The sequence below is a fragment of the Panthera leo genome, chromosome C1 (assembly GCF_018350215.1).
Source record: "Panthera leo isolate Ple1 chromosome C1, P.leo_Ple1_pat1.1, whole genome shotgun sequence".
Classification (NCBI taxonomy): Eukaryota; Metazoa; Chordata; class Mammalia; order Carnivora; family Felidae; genus Panthera; species Panthera leo.
The window spans coordinates 179,898,297-179,917,886 of NC_056686.1; positions in this window are offsets into that span (position 1 = coordinate 179,898,297).

The following is a 19,590-nucleotide window of genomic DNA, read 5'->3' on the forward strand; positions in this document are numbered from 1 at the left end:
TGATATATTGACATTCATCCTACTTATTAGCTATGCTGTCAGTCAAAAAAGCTACGACTGCTCTCTAATGGCATCTGGCAGAAGTAAACCAAGATTAGAGGATAAAGTGATCGGTCAGGCCTCCAAGCCAATCTGTGCAGCTTTCAATTCCAAGGAATCAGTGACACCTGCATGTGGTAATCATTCTCTGGTTACAAGTGCTGGCAGAAACAAGAGACCTGTTTTTCAAGCTAGAGCAAAATAAGCTAAATATAAATGTGAAAATCCTCTTCACAGTAGAATTGTAATCCTATTTTTTAAAGGAGGAAATAGCAGAGCTGTCTTATTCACATTTTCAATTATTTTGTAGCAAGGTAGATTAAGCTTAAGCACACCAATGAAGGACAGATAACCATGGTGGGGATGTTATCTTCCAGCGTCCATGATAGGGATTCAGACTCTTGTCCAGTATCTTGCCGTGGGGCTTCAAACTGCTGTGCTGGTACTCGCTACACCAGTATCCTTTTTAGTTACTTGTTAGAGATGTGTGAACCTTTCATCTTGTGAAACTTGCCAACCTCAGGAATATTTTATGAGTTACCAGCTTTGCAACTTTTGCAGAATACATTCAAACATCACTTTTACAGGCAACAGGACTACAAATGTTTCTCCAAAGATTAAAAAAAAAAAAAAAGGTATATAAAAAAAGAAACCTTGGAAAGATAACCATGGAAAGACAGTATTTTTCCATTATTTCCCAGTGAACTCTCCTGTTTTGTTTTGTTTTTTTTTCTAACTGGAAGTCAGACACTGACTAAGGGGTCAGCAGACCTTTGGTCTCATTCTCAATCCACTCTTTCTCGAGAAAAGCAAAACCATTATAGGTAATGAGCTTCTCCCATTTTTTTTACCAGTCATTTATCTGTAATTCTTAGGTAAAATAAGATACTATTTGATAATTTAGTATTTTTATTTTCCCTCTTTTCAACCAATTATTCCTATCTAATCTTTTAACAAATTCTCAGTATTTACTTACTAAATGATGAAATATGCCAAAGTTTTTTAAATAAACTTTCAAAGATCCTATAAAAAATGCACTATTCTTTTTTCAAACGTCCACAGTAGTACATTGTTATTTTTAACCAAAAATAATGCCTGTGGAACCCCAGAAGGCATTACGGACAGCTGGATGTTAGATCTAATGAATAGGGCAAGCCTGGCTTTAGATCTTGAATTAAACTGCTCTGAAAATTTGACCTAACTAGTTCAGTGAGAAAGAGTAAAACTGATTTGAGGAACACATTTTTGGGAGCAGTCCTATACAACTGGCCTCGCTCATGAAGAAAAGAAAAAAAAAAGGAAACGAATAGTTATAGAACATCTAGTACATTTCTCAGTGTCAGGGTCTCAGTGTCACAGATATTTTTATTTGCTGCCTTATATCCATTCTCCCTCTAGATATTATTTAAGGTCAGTTTATGAAGTCTCCATGGGAATTTGCCCCTGGATTGTTCCGGAGAGGGGGTATACATGACTTAAGCCAAATAGCATATTGAATGGTGAATATCCAAAATCTATCTATTCAGAATAAATCTCAGAAATTTGGAGGATTTATACAAAATATTTCCTTTGTTTCTCCTAAACTAAGAATTTAGGAGCTGCAGCCATCTTGATACCAGGAAGAGAGTCTAAGGGTAATTGCTCCAATTTACTGGAAACAAACTTGAGATAAGGTCAGAGAGAAACCAAGATCTGGAATATTGTTTAAGCCACCGCATCAAGCCTGATCATAAGTTGTTCCCTATATTCATAGATTTTTCATCTAATCAAGCACTGGCCATGGAAGGCATAGCACAGTTTACTGAACCATATTGTAAACCAAGTGGCCAGCAGAAGCAACAGCATCTAAAACTTCCCACTCCCCACAGAATGGAAAATGTAGCACTCTTAACTTGCTTCTGTTAGAGCACACGACATTTTATGGGCATGCGGTCTCGAAAGGGAAATGTTGGTTGTTCTGTCTGGAAGGTGGAAATAGATAAATGAGTTATTGCTGCTCAACTTTCAGATATCATCACCACTTAAAGTGAGGACAGTATTCACTGCAATATGTCTCAAGCGTTACTAGATAAGACGATGCCTTTAACTGGATGAAACCATGGTTTACACTGAAAACACAAATTAGAGGTTTAACCAACCAATTAGAGGTTGTATAGGTTAGTTGTATAGGTTACAACTTACTTTAAAGTAAATATTCAAAAGTATAGCCCTTAAAAATGATAAATCTGGGAAAAGCCTAAGCCAGATTAGATGCTAGGCTAATAAGCATAAACTATGACGGCCCTGGAAAATCCATAAGAGAGGAATGGTCTAGCTATGAGGAATTATAAAACTGAAGGATGAGTGAGGTACATACAATTACCTGTGACCTTCAGCTAGTATGTAAAAAAATAGGACTTTTTAGTCAATAAATGTTCTCCTGTGGAATATCATGTACCACTAAGATACATCTTATTATTAAAGAGATAACCAGAATAAAATTTCTTAGCCTAAAATAACACACACTCATTAAGGGAGAAAGACATGTTCACAGATGGCTACAACACAAACATTACAAAATAAGGTATGGGCAAGTTATAATAAGCGGGCAGGATATTGACTACTTAATTTTCTTTGGGGAGTTGGGAAAGAAAGTAACCAAAAAAGCTTCAAAAAAACAGTACAATTTGAGCTGCATAGCAATGGAAAAACAGCTATTTAACAGGCAACTAAGAAAAAGAACAGTCTAGTCTCGAGTAAGGGAATAGAAGACAGGGAAGCATGAGGTCTAAAAGGAAATCGTGTATTTAATACTGTGCAAATCATTTACTATAACGGAAAGTACCAACACACTTGTCATAAGTGAGATTGTGGAGAGTTTTCCTGAGGGTATATAGTTTAGGTAAAATAATCACACAGCTAATATTTATAAACCACCTCACAGTTCACCAAATAATTTCACGTGCAACACTTTATAACCCTGCTACTCTGGTAAAGATGTCATAAAGTGGCTTAGAAACTTTAGGTTAATTTTCTTATGAAAACATTAAAACATTAAATCCTTCTAATAATTTTTCTATTATTTTCACCAAGATAAAATTACCAAGAATGATGCAGAGAGAAATTTTAGTGAATAAATATGCCACATCTTTTCTGAGTCCATTCCTTGGTAGTTTTTCAGCAAATTCATTGGTATGTTAGGATTTCTAAGATCTCAATAAACTTATAATGGTTCGTTTATATAGGTGAACTTAATAAAAGATTTAAAAATTTTCAATGTAAAACTGATTTAAATTCTGGGAGCCAAGGGGGGTATATTCTATTAAAACTGGGGAGGGGGGGAGAACAATAGGAAATAAATTCTCTAAGGACTTAAGGAACATTTTATTCCCCTTTATGCAGTAGAGCAGTTTCCACTTTTAGTGTTCATCTTTAAAATATAGAAGCAACCTCACCATGCAAATTTTATGCATAGAACCAAAAGATGAACAACTTTCACTGATTCCCACTGGTATGCCCAGAGTCATGAGAGCCCTTTCATTTAATTAAACCAAATGAAATTCTAAAATAAATTTAGAAACACCTTCAAAATAATCGAGGTGTGCACTTCTCTCTAAACCCTCTGCCTGCCAATTTTTCTCTTTAGTTAGGCAAGCATTTACATTATGTCATTAAAATCCTTTTTTACTTAATAGAAACTTTTCAATCCAGAGATAGATATTTTTACCCAAGCACAACATATTCTGTTTTCTTATAATGACCTACTGTTCTAATTGCTTATTTAGCTTATGGTGCAGTTTGTTTTTATTCTAATGCATGGTATTAATGGTTGATATTTTAAATGTCTGCACCATTAAGTATATAATGAATTACATCATTTCCCCCCTACTCTTTCAAATGAGTTAAATAGAAAGGAAACACTTAGCACTATTTATGATCTATACAGATATGTAGCATAGTGTGGAAATTTGATAACACCCTACTTTTTAGTTCTGTTAGTGTGCTGCACTGCCATAACAAAGTATGAAAAACTGTGTGTCTTAACCAACAGAAAGTTTTTGTCTCACAGTCTGCAAGCTAGAACTCCAAGATCAGCGAGTTAGGAAGGCTGGCTCCTACTAAGGGCTGTAAGGGAGCCTCACAGCCCATATCGCTCACCTAGTTCTGGTGGTCTACACACAGTCTCTAGTGTTCCTTAGCTTGTACATGCATTCCCTGACTGCTGCCTTTATCTTCCCTAGGGTTCTGTGTGTGTGTGCGTGTGCGTGTGCGTGTGTGTGTGTGTGTGTGTATGTGTATGTGTGTCTGTCTGTCTGTCTCTATGTTCAAATCCCACCCTGCTTTTTGAAAGGTACGGTCATATTGGGTTAGAGCTCACTTTAATGAACTCATCTTAACTTGATCATCTGCAAAGACTCTATTTCTAAATAAGGCAAATACATAGGCACTGTGGTTTAGAATGCCAACATCTTTTTTGCTATTCAACCCATAACAATGACTGAGTTTTGAAATGCTTTTCCTTAAGCATACTGAGAAAATGCTTAACTATGAGTCAAAATATCTGTGTTTAAATCCGTCCCTCTCGATCATGAAGGAATGCTTTCTTCATGAAAGCATTCCTTCATGAAGGAATGATTTCTTCACATTCTAAGATTTCACAAATATACTTTGGTAGTCAGGCTCTGCTTTGTCTTATCTGTATCAAATTGAAGACAAATGTCAAGGAAGAAAAGACTGGAATGAAAACTTATAAAAGGGACTTAAGAAGCAGAAGTATTAAGAAAATAAATGAAGGGTGCCTAGGTGGCTCAGTTGGTTAAGTGTCCGACTCTTGGTTTCAGCTCAGGTCATGATCTCACAGTTTTGCAATTCCAAACCCCATGTGGGGCTCTGTGCTGGCAGTGTGGAGCCTACTCAGGATTCTCTCTCTCCCTCTCTCTCTGCCCGCCCCCACTCGTGCTGTCTCTGTCTCTCTCAAAAAAAGTAAATAAACTAAAAAAAAAAAAAAAAATGACATGAAATAAAATTATGAAATTAAATAAAGAAATAAAAGGCATCCCCCCCAAAAGTGGTTGAAATGGAATAGTGGCAAGGAAAATCCAACTTATGACTGGATTTGCTAAAGATAAAGAAACAATTCATGGGGAGCCTGTGACTCAGTCGGTTGGATGTCTGGCTCTTGGCTTCGGCTCAGGTCATGATCTTGTGGGTTCGTAGGTTCAAGCCCAGTGTAGGGCTCTGTGCTGGCAGTGGGGAGCCTGCTTGGGTGCTTGGGATCCTCTCTCTCTCTGTCTCTCTCTGCCCTTCCCCTGCTCGTGTACTCTCTCTCTCAAAATAAAAATAAATAAACTTAAAAAAAAAAAGAATTCATGAAGTCTCAGTTCCTGTTTCTGCCCTCTGAGGGACACTAGAAGCAATGACAATCAAGTACAATCACAGCCATATCACAGCCAGACCTTCCTTGCTTTCTAAATACTAACTCTTTAATAATAGAAACCAGGACTTTTTGCAGAAATGCCTGATTCCACGCTAGAGCAGGGAAAGTAAATGAACCTGGATAACCTTGTTATTTGTGAATGAATGTAAAGAAGTACTCAAACTAAGGCACATAAAAGGACACAAAAACCAACTTCAAGTTGGTTCCAATGGCCAAATATGGTTCAATTCAGCATCAAATTAAATGATAGTAAATATTATAACCTCTTAAATATATCAACCTATTACATAATTTTAATAATATTTTATAGGTCTATATTTATATGAAAAGCCCTTTTTACAGCTGAGGGTCAAGTAATAAAATAGAAGGAATGAAAATATCCAAAAAGTCACCTTTTGGCAACTATCAACATTCATGCAGGCAAAACTCATAAATGGATACTAGAAGTATTAAGTGACACCTTGAAGTGTCACAAAATATTTATATCATTTCAGTATAACTCTTCACAAGATAATGAACAAACATGACAGGAGCAACATGATAAAGTGATCAAGTTAACATAACTAGTAATGAAACACATCAATACCGTGTGCTAACTGGCACAGGTATTGAGGACATCATAACATCATTTCTGTGGTATTCCTGACAAAATATCCATAACCTAATCCGGACACATCAAACAACCCAAAGAGAAATGCATTTTATGGAAAATTACTGACATAATCTCTAAAAAAATAATAATGTCCCAAAATAAAAGAGACTCAGGATATGATAACTGAAAGCAATACATGATCCAGGATTTTCTTCTGATATGAATGGATGATTCAGACAGTTGCCAAAACCTGAATAATGTCTTCAAATTACATAAAAACCAGTTAATTGCGTAAAGTTGTTAAGTGTGCTATACTCAATGAGGTACTTAGAGAAAAAGAGATATAACATCAGTAACTTATTCCTGAACATGAGAAAGGGGAAGGGGGGGGGGAAATCTGGGTGAAGAGTATATGAGAATTTTTGTACTATTCTTGAAACTTTCTGTATGTCTGAAATGATTTTAAAATTAAAAGTTAAAAGTTAGTAATTTTACCTCGTATATTGTAGATAGCAGGACGTGAAAAGAAAACAAAGGTGTTATTCTTGAATTAGGAGAAGGAAATAGGAGGTACTTGTAACTGAAAAACAACAGGGGGGATACAGGAGAGTATCAGTACCACTTGGACATGGAAGAGATGGGAATACCAGACAGAACAGAACAGCGGCAGCAGATGCAGAATCTCCAGGGCTCCAGGATCCAAACTATCTGCGTTAAATTCAAGTGCATTTACTAGCTGTACGTACTCAGGGGATTTACTTTTCAATCTAGTTCCCCTTACCTATACAAAAGAGCTGCTTGATTTTAGTCCATGCATTGATCAGACGTAGTGAAAATGAAATCAATTAATCCTGCTTAATAGGTAATATTGTATTAGTTTGCTAGGGATATCATTCCAAATTATCACAGACAAGGAAGCTTAAATAAAAGAAATTTATTTTATCACAGTTCTCAAGGATGGAAGTTCAAAATCAAGGTGACAGCAGATTTGGTTTCTGCTGAGGCCTCTCTTCAGCTTGAAGAAGGCCATCTTCTCACCATGTCCTCACATGGCCTTTCCCTAGGTATGTGCATCCCTGGTGTCTGTTCTTATAAGGACACCAGACAGGGGTACCTGGGTGGCTCAGTCGGTTAAGCACCTGACTCTTGGTTTTGGCTCAGGTCTTGATCTCACTCTTGGTGAGATCAAGCCCTATGTCAGGCTCTGAACTGACAGCGGGGAGCCTGCTTTGGATTCTCTCTGACCCTCTCTCTCGGCCCCTCCCTCTCTCAAAATTAATAAACATTTTTTTAATGACACCAGTCATTTTGCTTTAGGGTCCCATTCTTATGACTTCATTTCACCTTAATTACCTCTTTAAAGACCCAATCTCCAAATACACTTACAGTGACAGTTAGGGTTTCAACATACAAATTTTAGAGGGACATGGTTCAGTCCACAACAGGTATTAAGTATTAGTAAAGATCCATAAATGATATTTGGACCATGATTTAGCAAAACATAATGCCCCAAATGGAAAAACTGAATTTGTGCCCAAATGAATAAAAGTTGTATTTATTGTGCAGTTTAAAGGTCTGAGAATAAATACATTGTGAAGCAATTTATAGTTCCTCTGCCTAGAACCTAACTTCAGTATGAAGATGGCTTTTTCAAACTACACTCAAAGCTTTGACAGGTGGTCCACAGTGTCATTCAGTCTAATGTTGGGTTCCAAAAACTCATATTGTTTCAACTGTCAGTAATAAAATCAAATAAATGTTACCTTAAGCACTTTTGTCTGGCTTCAAAATATGACATTATGCTTAAAGTTTCCTGTGAAGGCAAAAGAAATGACTGAACACTTTTTTGCTCATTCTACATTGTGCAGTCAAGGGGAATACTGGGTATCACCACATTATCTATTTGCAGTTGATATCCTAAGGGAGATAAATTAAACACACTGAAATATTTTTCACAGAAGGGATTTTTCATATTTTTATCATTTTTAATAGAAGGGATTTTTCATATTTATATCATTTTTAATAGAAAGATCATTTTCAAAGTAATTATATCACAATATTTTGATATTGCTATAGATTTAAAATCCAATATTTTATTAAACTGCCAGGATTAAGAATTCCTGCTCTTCCAAGTAATATCAATGGTTAATAAACTGTATTTAGCCAATGATGCTATAGAAAGGAATTTTAACTGAACGGATGAATGTGTGTGTACATACACCATATATATACACATATACATATACATATACACGTATGTGTATATGTGTATATATGTGTGTGTGTGTATGTGTATATATATATATATATATATATATATATATATATATATATATATATATAAAGTCTTATGCCAAAAAGCACCAAAATTGTAGGATCCTTTATTTTTCTCAATTGAATAATGAAGTCAGTGATTGATTTAAGTTCTCTGTATATCAGGTTTAGCATGCTTTATCCTCCTCAACTTAACCTTTAATTCACAAGCAGTCCCTTTATTCCTCACATATTAAAAGAGCTCATTTACTTCCTTTGTTCTCTATGATTTTTATTGTGTTTTCCATTTAGCCTTATCAGTTTTGAACACTTGGTGCATTTCCATCTGTATCTTTTTCTATTCCAATTATTTTCAACAAAACAGACACGCATATTTTGTCTGCTTAGTTTGACCTTTGACATAGTTAAATACCATTTCTGAAACGTCATGATAAAACAGGGAAAACATAAAGAATTGGACATTTTGTAGGTTGAGTTTTTCAAAGAAGAGCCATTGTTCCATTGTGAAAGACACTCAAGAGAGTAAGAAGAGGGCACATGCAAATAACTGATAGTTTGCAAAAGGCAATCCTTGAGGGTTCCATGTTAATCTTTGAAACCTAGGTTTTGTCTTCAGTTCAATTTTTTCAAAGTATGTTCATGCTAAGATTCTTTGGTCTTATAAAAGGATTTCCTCATGTGTCCCTTTCATTTTGTCAATATTCACCTCAGGTTTCAAAATCGGTTGATGCCCCGCTTTTTGCCAACACTTTTAGTTAAAAGAGAAATTTGATTTGTTATATTTTATCCGTGTGTCTGGGGGAATCCATCTGATATTATTCACATTACATTCCAGATTAAATTTCATCAAAATGCCACAGACACTTTACTGATTAATATACTAAAATTACTACCTTTCAGAGTGTATTCTAATTCCAGAAACACTGTTACCAAAATTTCCAGTAGAAATTTGTGTGAAACACATTTCAGTGACTCAATCTGTGTATCTTCTTTGGAATATTTTGTGAAAAAATAAAACATCTGTGATTGACGTCTTTATTTTTAGATGGTGTTTCCAGCACTTTATCTGAATTACATATATTCAGAAAAATGTTGAGAATATTTTCTTACATACACACAAGTCAAGTATGGTACTCTAATCTGGGTTATGCAGCTAAATCCTAATACTAATTATCACATTTCAAAATATTTTGATAATGGAAAAGTATTCCACTTTTGAGTGTCATTTAGTGGTAGACATTTTGGAAAGTCCATTCAAAGAGGTATTTCTCATTTATTGTTAATGTTTTCCTTCATGTTGATGAAGCTCATTAGTGGAACACTTCCATTGTCTTTCTGTCCATTTTCTCAATTTTGTTTTAGGAAAGGTGTGGTGGCTTGTCTGGTCAGTAAATCTGGCAACAGAAGAACAGGCATACTCATCTTGGCTCTGGCCTTATGCCTCTTGGATTCTGCATATTCACAGAAAACATACATCCTGCTTTCTTCGCTAAGGAACAGGTTTGTACTTTGGTCAAGGCACATCCTCCCTAGCATGGCACTGATGTTCTGTGCAGCTCTGTTAACACCCTCATTTGACTTTCTCACTAAAACCTACTCTTAGCCTTTCACCAGTAGTAAGTGTGCTATGTTAGTTTCACGTGGTTTGTCACTTCGTAATACTTCAAACATTATGTACCTTCAAACATTAGAATGTACCTGATGAAATTTGTTAAAAATTAACTAGAAATATATGTCTAGATTTTAATATACTTCTTCTAAATTTGGCAGAGAAAAACAACAGTAAAGAATATGTAGACGATTTACATAATATAATCATCAAATGTTGTATTGTGTAGATATATACACTCTAGTAAAATTTCTCTTTTCTTTTTTCCTTTTTTTGCCTGTGAAATAGTTTTAAAAAACAACGTACTTGGCAACAGACACAGAGAGGAGTGTTGAAACCTCTGGCCAACACTGTGGCCACTGTGTTTCTTCTTGCAGTTCTCAGTTTTCATTTTGTGGATTGTGATTCTCCTTAATTTGGTGTATAAATATTTAAGATTCTTATATCATCATAAAGAATTGACCCTTTAGCAGTATAAAATTTCCCTTTTTATACCAGCTAACATGTTTTTGCTGTTTGTGTATTGTTACTATATCCATTCCAGTTTTCCTTTGTTTAGCATTAGGATGCTATATCACATATTCATCCTTATGTATATAACTTATTTCTATATTTATGTTTAAAGTGAATTTTGTTTAGGCAGTGTCTTGATTTTTCCACATAACCTGAAAACCTCTGCCATTTAATTGGGGGTGTTTACATTTAATATAACTATTTACATTTACATTTAATCTAACTATCGATACATCTGAGTTTAATTTACCAGTATACTATTTGTTTTGCATTAATTCTTTGTTATTTTTCTCTTTTCCACATATTTCTGCCATCTTCCTTTGTTACTTTTCATTATAGGTAATATTGACTGTTTTAGAGTTTACATTTATATGACTTTAACATACCACATTCTATTTTCAACTAATAATATAACATCTCACATATGATGTAAGAACCATATGTTATGCTCTAACATTACACTTGCTTCCCCCTACTGGTTTTTGTGTTATTGTGACATATTTTACTTCCACAAATGTTCTAAATCTCACAATATATTGTTAATATTTTTGTTTTAATAGTTACTGGTCTTTTGAAGAGAATTTTAAAAATGACAAATTTATCCACATAATTACTTTTTCTCAGTGAGCTTTATTTCTTCCTGTAGATTCAGACTTCCATCTGAGTGGGCTTTTTCTTCTGCAGAGGATTCTCTTTAACATTTCTTGGAATTCAGGTCTGTTGGCGATTAATTGTGTCACCTTATGCATGTTTCAAAATAGTCTTTATTTCACCATCATGTTGGAAAGATACTTCTGCTATATATAGAATTCGATATTGACAGGGCTCTGTTTGTTTTTCTTTAAGTAGTTTAAAATTGTAGCTCCACTGTCTTTTCACTTGCATTCTTTGATGAGAAGTCTGCTCTAATTGTTCTCTTTGTTTTCCTCTGTGGAATGTTCAATTTATTCTGGCTGTACTGATTGAACTTTTTTTTTTTAATAATGAGGGATATTATAAGTTTATTTGAATATATCACTAAGGGTCTTTTTGTGTAGATGCAGGTTTTCATTTCTCTTGGATAAACTGCCGAAGGTTTTCCAAAGTGGTTCTAGCATTTTAAACTCCTAGCATACATTTTTGAGTATGATTTCTCCCAACACTTGGTATTACCAGTCTTTTCTATTTTAGTCATCCTAGTGGGTTCATAATAACATCTAATTATGGCTTACTTTGCATTTCCTTGATGACAAAAATTATTGAACCATTTAATTTTGATCTTGTTTATTGGCTCTTAGTATATTACCTGTTTTTTTGAAATGCCCGCTGCATTATTTCTCTATTTTAAACAGGAGATCTTTGTTTTATTACTGGGGTGTAAAATCTTTTTGGAAAACAAAAGTGCTTCATCCTATCCATAGAAAGAGATGGATAAGGACATGGATGTATATATACACATTTGTATTTCTTTTCTTTGAGCTGAAAACATTGTTTTCATTTTCTTAAATGTTTTAAAGAGCAGGAATTTATTTTTGAGAAAATTCTATTTAAAAGTGACTTTTTATTTTTACCTATAGTGCGTTGTGTCTGTTTCTGATATCTAAGAAAAATCTGTTATTGCAAAACCAGGATGGTTGATTCAAATGCATTTTTCTAGATATAACATAGGTTTGACTCTTTATATTTAGGTCTATGATAAATGATTTATATTATTTCATCAAAATATAATTTACATCCAATAAAATCATCCAACTTTGCATGTATAATTTATCAATTGTGGCTAATGTACATATTGTGTAACAGCCAACAAAGTTAATTAGAACATGCTTATCTTTCTATGAAATTTCCCTATATTCCTGTGAGGTCAATTCCCTTCCTCTCCTCTGGCTATTGGCAAACAGTGATCTGCTTTCTAAAATTATACATTAAATTTACAATCCGGTGCTCTCTATAAGACAATGTAAAAACTAGTAATTTTCTTATATTTTAGTTAATTTTTAGCTATTTATGGTGGAAGGGCTAATCCAGTGTATGTTTCTCTATTGGGCTGAAAGCAGAAATTTTCATATAATCTTTTTCAAGACCAAACATTAAAGAATATAATGACTTCTTAACTAGACAACAAACTTAACTGGATTAAGAAACTCAAAGCAAATGAAATGGCTTCAAAGACTAAATCCAGATTGACATTTATTTCAGTGGTATTCATTGAGATAGAGGTACTCGCCTACTCTAAAACTTTCTGATCAGGGGGTCAAGGTCAAATGTGATTATTAAAATATAATAAAAACACTTTCCAAAATGCTTTACAATTATTTTTTAGGTGGAAGTCTACTTTATATTGCACCCACTCTTTGTAGCAACAGCAATTTTATTGCAAATCCAAGGTCTTACAAATCTAGACAAATAAATTAGCATTGCCATTGCAAACTTTTCATTAAGAGCTAACAAATGATTCTCACATTACGAAGAATACGGAAAAGCAACAAAGTGGCCAAGGAAAGAGAATGTATAAAAAAAGGCACTTTATGGCAAGCACACATGGATATCAGCAACTTTCTTTTTAACAACAGAGAAAAATCACCAGGAAAGGGTATGTACTTTCCTTTCATGAGGAAAGAACCTTACTTTGCACAGTGCTATATATTTTACTTGATTTATTTTTTCTTTGTGTACTTTCACTGCACTTCTGATTCTACCTCCAAGTACAATTCACACAATTCATTGAAATAATAATAATAATCTACAATATTTTATCCTTCTTTCAAAGCTAGTACATAGAGTTACCCACTCATAACTAAATGTGTATGTTGCAGGAAAAAATCCATTAAGCACATTTGGAACCAGAATTTCTATTGAAATTCACAGCACGATATAAAACAAAGGTAAAAAAAAAAATGTTATCATCATTATAGGATTGGACTTAATGGGAATCTAGAGTATTGCCCTGTCAATTGCAATACAGAAATTGATTCACCTTATGTTTTTGCCTTGAAAAAAGCACTTTAATGTGACATTAAAATATGCTTTATTTTGTGTTTTAAGAATTTAGAGAATTTTTATTTTGAGGATCGCATAAAACCATAGTCTCCAAAGGAATATGCATACAACTAACAAAATATACATAGAAGGATGAAAGCATGAACAGCTGAACTCCAAAAGAAAGCATAAATAACTAAAGTAAATCATTTAGAATGAGACACTGATATAATAAACTATATTAATTTCAAATTTCTAGGGAGAATGTCTAATTTATACTAGAAAAATGTCTAATTCATATAAATGTCTCTATTGAAAGAATCACTGACGATTATTTAATTTAAATATTCAGGATTTCAAAATATTTGCTGTCATTTTTATTGCTACATATTACTAACTTTCAATCCTTAAATTAGGGTTACTTTTCCTCAAAATCTCTTAGATGTTTGTGTAGATTCATTATTTATAAAGGAGTCTAGATATAGCTACCACGTAAATGGTTTAAAAATAGTTACAGAACTACTATTCATTGCGTACATACAATGAACCATTCAGTTGTGTGCTATGAAAACTGTCTGGGCAGGGGGAAATGTGATGACTTGGTTTTTGTGCTGTGAATACTCCCTCTAAGGCTGCTTTCAAGCTGCCAATGTGATGTCACTGAACAGTGAAAAAGGATGCATACATACCACTTTGCATGTTACTGTGAGCTGGTCCCTGTACAAAAATATATTTGTTGAGAGGATGTTCTGCAATACTTTGAGGTACGATGTGGGAATTGTAGTGTTAAGAACTGGTGAATTTATCAAGGGCATTCACTTAGAATGGGAGAGCCAGCCCCGGTCTCTTTCCCTTCAATACCCAAGATCTGTATGCATACAAGTTTGAACACACACACGCACGCACACACATAACACATTAAAGTTGGATTTTTCTATAGACAGAGGAAGATTCTCACTCTTATAATAATATTGTTGCAGTTATTGTATATTTATATTAGTCGTTCGCCTTTCCACTTATTTAATCATGCAGATTCACTGAACGCAAACAGGAAGTAATGAAACTTCAATAATTTTTACCAATGTTTATATCAGGTTTTGAAATTTCACTGCATGTTTTAAACAGGAGTTTTTAAACGATTCAAGACGTGTGATGTAATTGTAGGTGACTAGCAGTCAGTTACTTCAGTGTTCCTCATGAAGCATCACAGTGCTGTGCAGTGCCTTGGCAAACGTAACAATCTCCCTTCTTCCCTCTCGATCTCTTCCTCAATCTCTTTCTTTTTATGCTTCTGTCCCTCACAAATTTTCAAGCTATGTGGACAATTACTAAGCTACTCTTTTGGATACACAGACAAGACTATTCTTTTTGATGAAACCAACTGAACCCTACCTACATATAATTTATAATTTAAATTATAATTTGCTTTTAAATACACACTTAAATATAATTTATAATATCTAATTTATTTCCATACTTCATTTGAATCTATGTAGGTCAGAATTTATAAGCAAATATTTTATTACCATTCATTTGATAAATAAATTAACAAGTCACAGAAAGTCATTTAAAATTTGCATTAAAGATAAGGCAACTCTGAAGAATTCTCTTTCTATATGAAAATCCACAGTATTAACACATAATTCTGCAGGTGAGAACTTACCAAGCATTTTAGAGTCAAAATTAAGACTCTGAAATGGCAGAGCAGCAGGCAAAATGGCAGACTGACTAAATCAGAATTTCCATCTTCTTTTATTTAATACAGTTTCTTTGGTAACTTTGATTCAGTAGAGAGAGTCAGAGCTTACACTATTCCTGATAAATTCCATCTTTGGAAACATTACACCAAGTTTATGAAAATGAATACCATTCTAAACATTGGCTTTTAGATTTCAGAGAGACAGAGGAAGATTCTCACTCTTATAATAATATTATTTCAGTTATTATATATTTATATTAGTTGTCTGCCTTTCCATTTATTTAATCATACAGATTCACTGAATGCAATGAATTTGAGAGATTAATTTCACCAAATTCTGAGTCTATGTGTCTTTATTAAAGGGGACAAATTTTCTTGGGGAATACATTCTATCTATGCTAAGCCCACCTAAGAAGGTATTTCCTTACTCAAATCTGGTGCTAATAGTATTGTTCTCTTCAACAAGCCTTTTTATATTCCTTATTCCTTGAAAAAGAGTTACATTAAATCTGAAATTTCTTATTGGCTTAGAATTTGCCCAACTGTTTCCCTAAGTGTGCTCCATAGGACTGATCTGAACCATCTTGATGAGATTTACATTTAAAAAAAAAGGTCAAATAATTTCCAGAAATGTGTACCTGAAAAAAAGGTTAATATTTTCTTAATCACATTTAGTTATCTGTCTAGGGTATCTTCAAAAACAAAATCAAACAAGTTAAAACAAACAAACAAACAAAAACTATGTTCTCTGGAAATTACCTCAGGAAACTGCCACAGAAGCATGTGAGGCAAGTGAGCACAAATTCTGACTACTAGGAACAGAGCCAAAACAAACTTTGGGTCCCCATTTTCCTAAGAGGAAATGAATCATATTCAAGCTAGATAATATTTGAAAACAAATATAGTATGAAATTCTAATTATTCATTCTTTTGTTCGTAACTGCTCCAATCCTGGGTAAGAATGCACAGTTGACACCTGTAATGTATTTCGGCACCAGTTTATGGTTCACAGTTGAATCTAAGCCCTAGACTAACTTTCTGAGATCAACTTTTATCCATTTCTGACATGTTCATCATGCTCTTGCCTTGTGTGCTTTTCTCTGTCTCCTAAAAATACCAGCCAACTTTGTCTAGACTTGCCTCAGAGAGCCTCCATTGCTATTGCATGGATTAATGCGTACACTAGCATTGAACAAATTAGTAAATATATTTTAAGTAATGAGAACCAGGTTGTCCATGATTTGGGAAAAAAGTTAGAAATAAGGAAAGGTAGAAGCCTAGATGAACCTTAGGATGTTGGATTGGAATTGGAGAAGTCCTGCTTTGGGGGGGAGGGGGGAGGGGAGAAGCTGATAAAAATCTACTCCTGCCAAAAAAAAAAAAAAAAAAAAAAAAAGAGGGAGTGAAAACCACAAAGCAAGAGCAATACTCCATAACTAAAAATATGAGTTAGACAATCTATGTAATAATTTTCAAATACAGTAAAACTGACTTTGAATATCTTTTTTATATAACATTTTCTCTTAGAATGTTTTACTCCCCTTAATTTTTTGTCCTTTCTATGCTCTATCTACACACACACACCCCACATGCAAACGTACTTTTATGAATATATTTAGACTCTGAAAAGCAAAACAATGGAAAAGAATAGTGTGCACTGTATAATCTACAAAAAAAGCATACAATAAATAAAAGTATACCTGAATCTGCACCTTGAAAAAGCTTATAGATCTATCAGTGAACATTAACCTAAAAACTTAAACTCCAAGATGAGTCCCATCAAAACTGTTAGGCAATAAATAAAACAGGGTTTACAGACTTCAAGCAAAAAGACCATGCTTACTAACAAAGGGGAACAAAATCTGGTGTCAGATTCCTTGATTCTTGACAGAAATAGGCAATGCAAATCAACAAAGAATTCAAATACACAGAAGAATAACACAATGATTTTACAAAGAGCCAAATTTCCCTTCAAGGATCTAGTCTTTAGGAAGCCAGCCACTGAACATGCAAGAACACAAGAAGAACCGTGTTTACAATACTCCTGAGAAATCTTCTAGAAAATGAGCTTCAGTAAACCAAGAGATGATATTGGACATTTTAGCAAAATGTGTGCATTGAATATAGTTACATATCAAAGACTAGATGTTTGGAACAAAGGTTATAGCCAATATAAACACTAACACACATATTGACAAGGTAGAATTGATACAATTAAAAATGTGGAAGAAGAGAGGAGGGAAAAGTCAAATAAGCTCAGGGATCTTTACATAGGTATAGAAGAGTATCTCTTTGTTAGCTTGGGGTGCCATAACAAAAGTACCATAGACTGGAGAGCTTAAGCAACAGAAATATATTTTCTTAAAGTTCTGGATGCTGGCTCTTCCTGGCTGCAGATGGTCACCTTCTTGCTATGCCCTTATATTGTAAAGGGAGTTCTGTGGTATCTCTTTTTCTAGGGGCATTAAATCCCATCATGAAGAACCTACCCTCATGAACTCATCTAAGACAGGATCTCCCAAAGGCCCCATCTCCAAATACCATCACACTAGGGTTTGACGTTTCAGTGTGTGAATTTGGGGAGGACATATTTCAGTTCATAGCAGAGTCCAGAGATATTTTTATAGCTACAAATCCCAATGTCAAAAGTTTAAGCAGGGAAAAAGGATAAGAACTCTACATAATGTTATTAGTATAAACATAGCCAAGTGAATAAAAACATACACTTCATAAATACAAGAGCAATAACATTGGGACAAAGAAAACAAACCACATAGAGAAACACAGTATATATAACATGAAGGCAAAAATTATCGTAACAAAACTATCATGATAGAATTAAATCCAAGCCTATCTGTTATATCAATAAAGGAGAATGTAAATTGACTCTTATAAAACAAACAAAAAACTATAAATTGTCTCACAAAGTAAAACCTATGTCAATACTCTATTCAAGAGGCATAGCTAAAGCAAAGTGACTCCCAAAGACTAAATAAAAGATAAGAAAATTATACCTCAAAGAGAAAGAAAACAAAGAAAGGAGGCATTGTTATTCTGATACTATACACACACACACACACACACACACACACACATATACACACACACACACACACACATACATATATATGTATGTATACACACACACACACACATATATATGAGAAGAACTTAACAATACTAGTATCAGTCCAACAAAAGTCAAGAGAACAAAGAATAAACAGAAATGTAAAACACTTAAACAAAATTATAAAAAGATCATAGATTTTATAAAATATACCAGCACTTAACCCCCAATATTAGAGGATATAATTTAATCTCAATTAAACATACAACTCATAGAAATTGACCACGTATTAGCACATAGAAAAAATGTCAATAAATTCCAGAGTAGAAATGATGCAACCAATATTTTAATTGCAATGCAACAAAAACTTTGAAAATTTAAAAACCAATCACAAAAACAACCAATTCAAGTACTTCAATAAAATGGGCAAATTCATTTAAAAATGCGATTTATCAAAACTGACACAAGAAGAAATGAATATGGCATTTACTAATAAAGAAATTCAATTTGTTGTCAAACTCCCAAAATAAAACCCAGGTTCAAAAGGTTTAACTGCTAAATTCTGTTAAAAGTGAAAGAAGAAATAGCCTCCTCCCACCCCAGTTTACATAAAATATTTCAGTGAATAGAGAGAGATCCTCGCCTAGCTTGTATTATGAGGCTGGTATAATCATTTAGAAAATGTAGTAAAGACATCACACAAACACAAAAAAAGAACTAGACCAATGTCCCTTATGAATACAGACAACATAATATTTATTATATTAGCAAATAAATTCCAAAAATATATAAATAATATGATACATCATGACCAAGAGGGATTTATCCAATATTTTAAGCTGGATTAGCATTTAAAATCAACAAATACAATTCACTATTACTGACAATGAAAAGGGAGCAAACTACCATTTCAGTACGTGTAGAGAAAGCATTTGAAAGCTTTTAAATCATTTAACACCTGGGGAGCCTGGGTGGCTCAGTCAGTTCATTGTCCGACTTCAGCTCAGGTCATGATTTCCAGGTTTGTGAGTTTCAGCCCCACATCAGGCTCTCTTCTGTCAGCATCAAGCCTGCTTTGGATCCTCTGCCCCCCTCCTCTCTGTCCCTCCCCTATGTGCACGCATGCTCTCTCTCTCAAAAAATAAACCAACTTTTAAAAAATAACAAAAACATTTAATACCTTTTGGTGATCAAAACTGTCAGTATACTGAGAATAGTGGGAAACCTCCACAAAGTGGTAAAGGGCATCTTACCACAAAGTGGTAAGAAAATGCTAGAGTTAATAACATGCTTAATGGTGAAGGACTGCATTGTTGTACTTTGAGTTTAGGGACAAGACAATGATACCTGCTTCATCCACTACTGTTCGGTATGATACTGAATAAATAACACATCTAGCTTTCATGATTGCTTCATTCTTTTC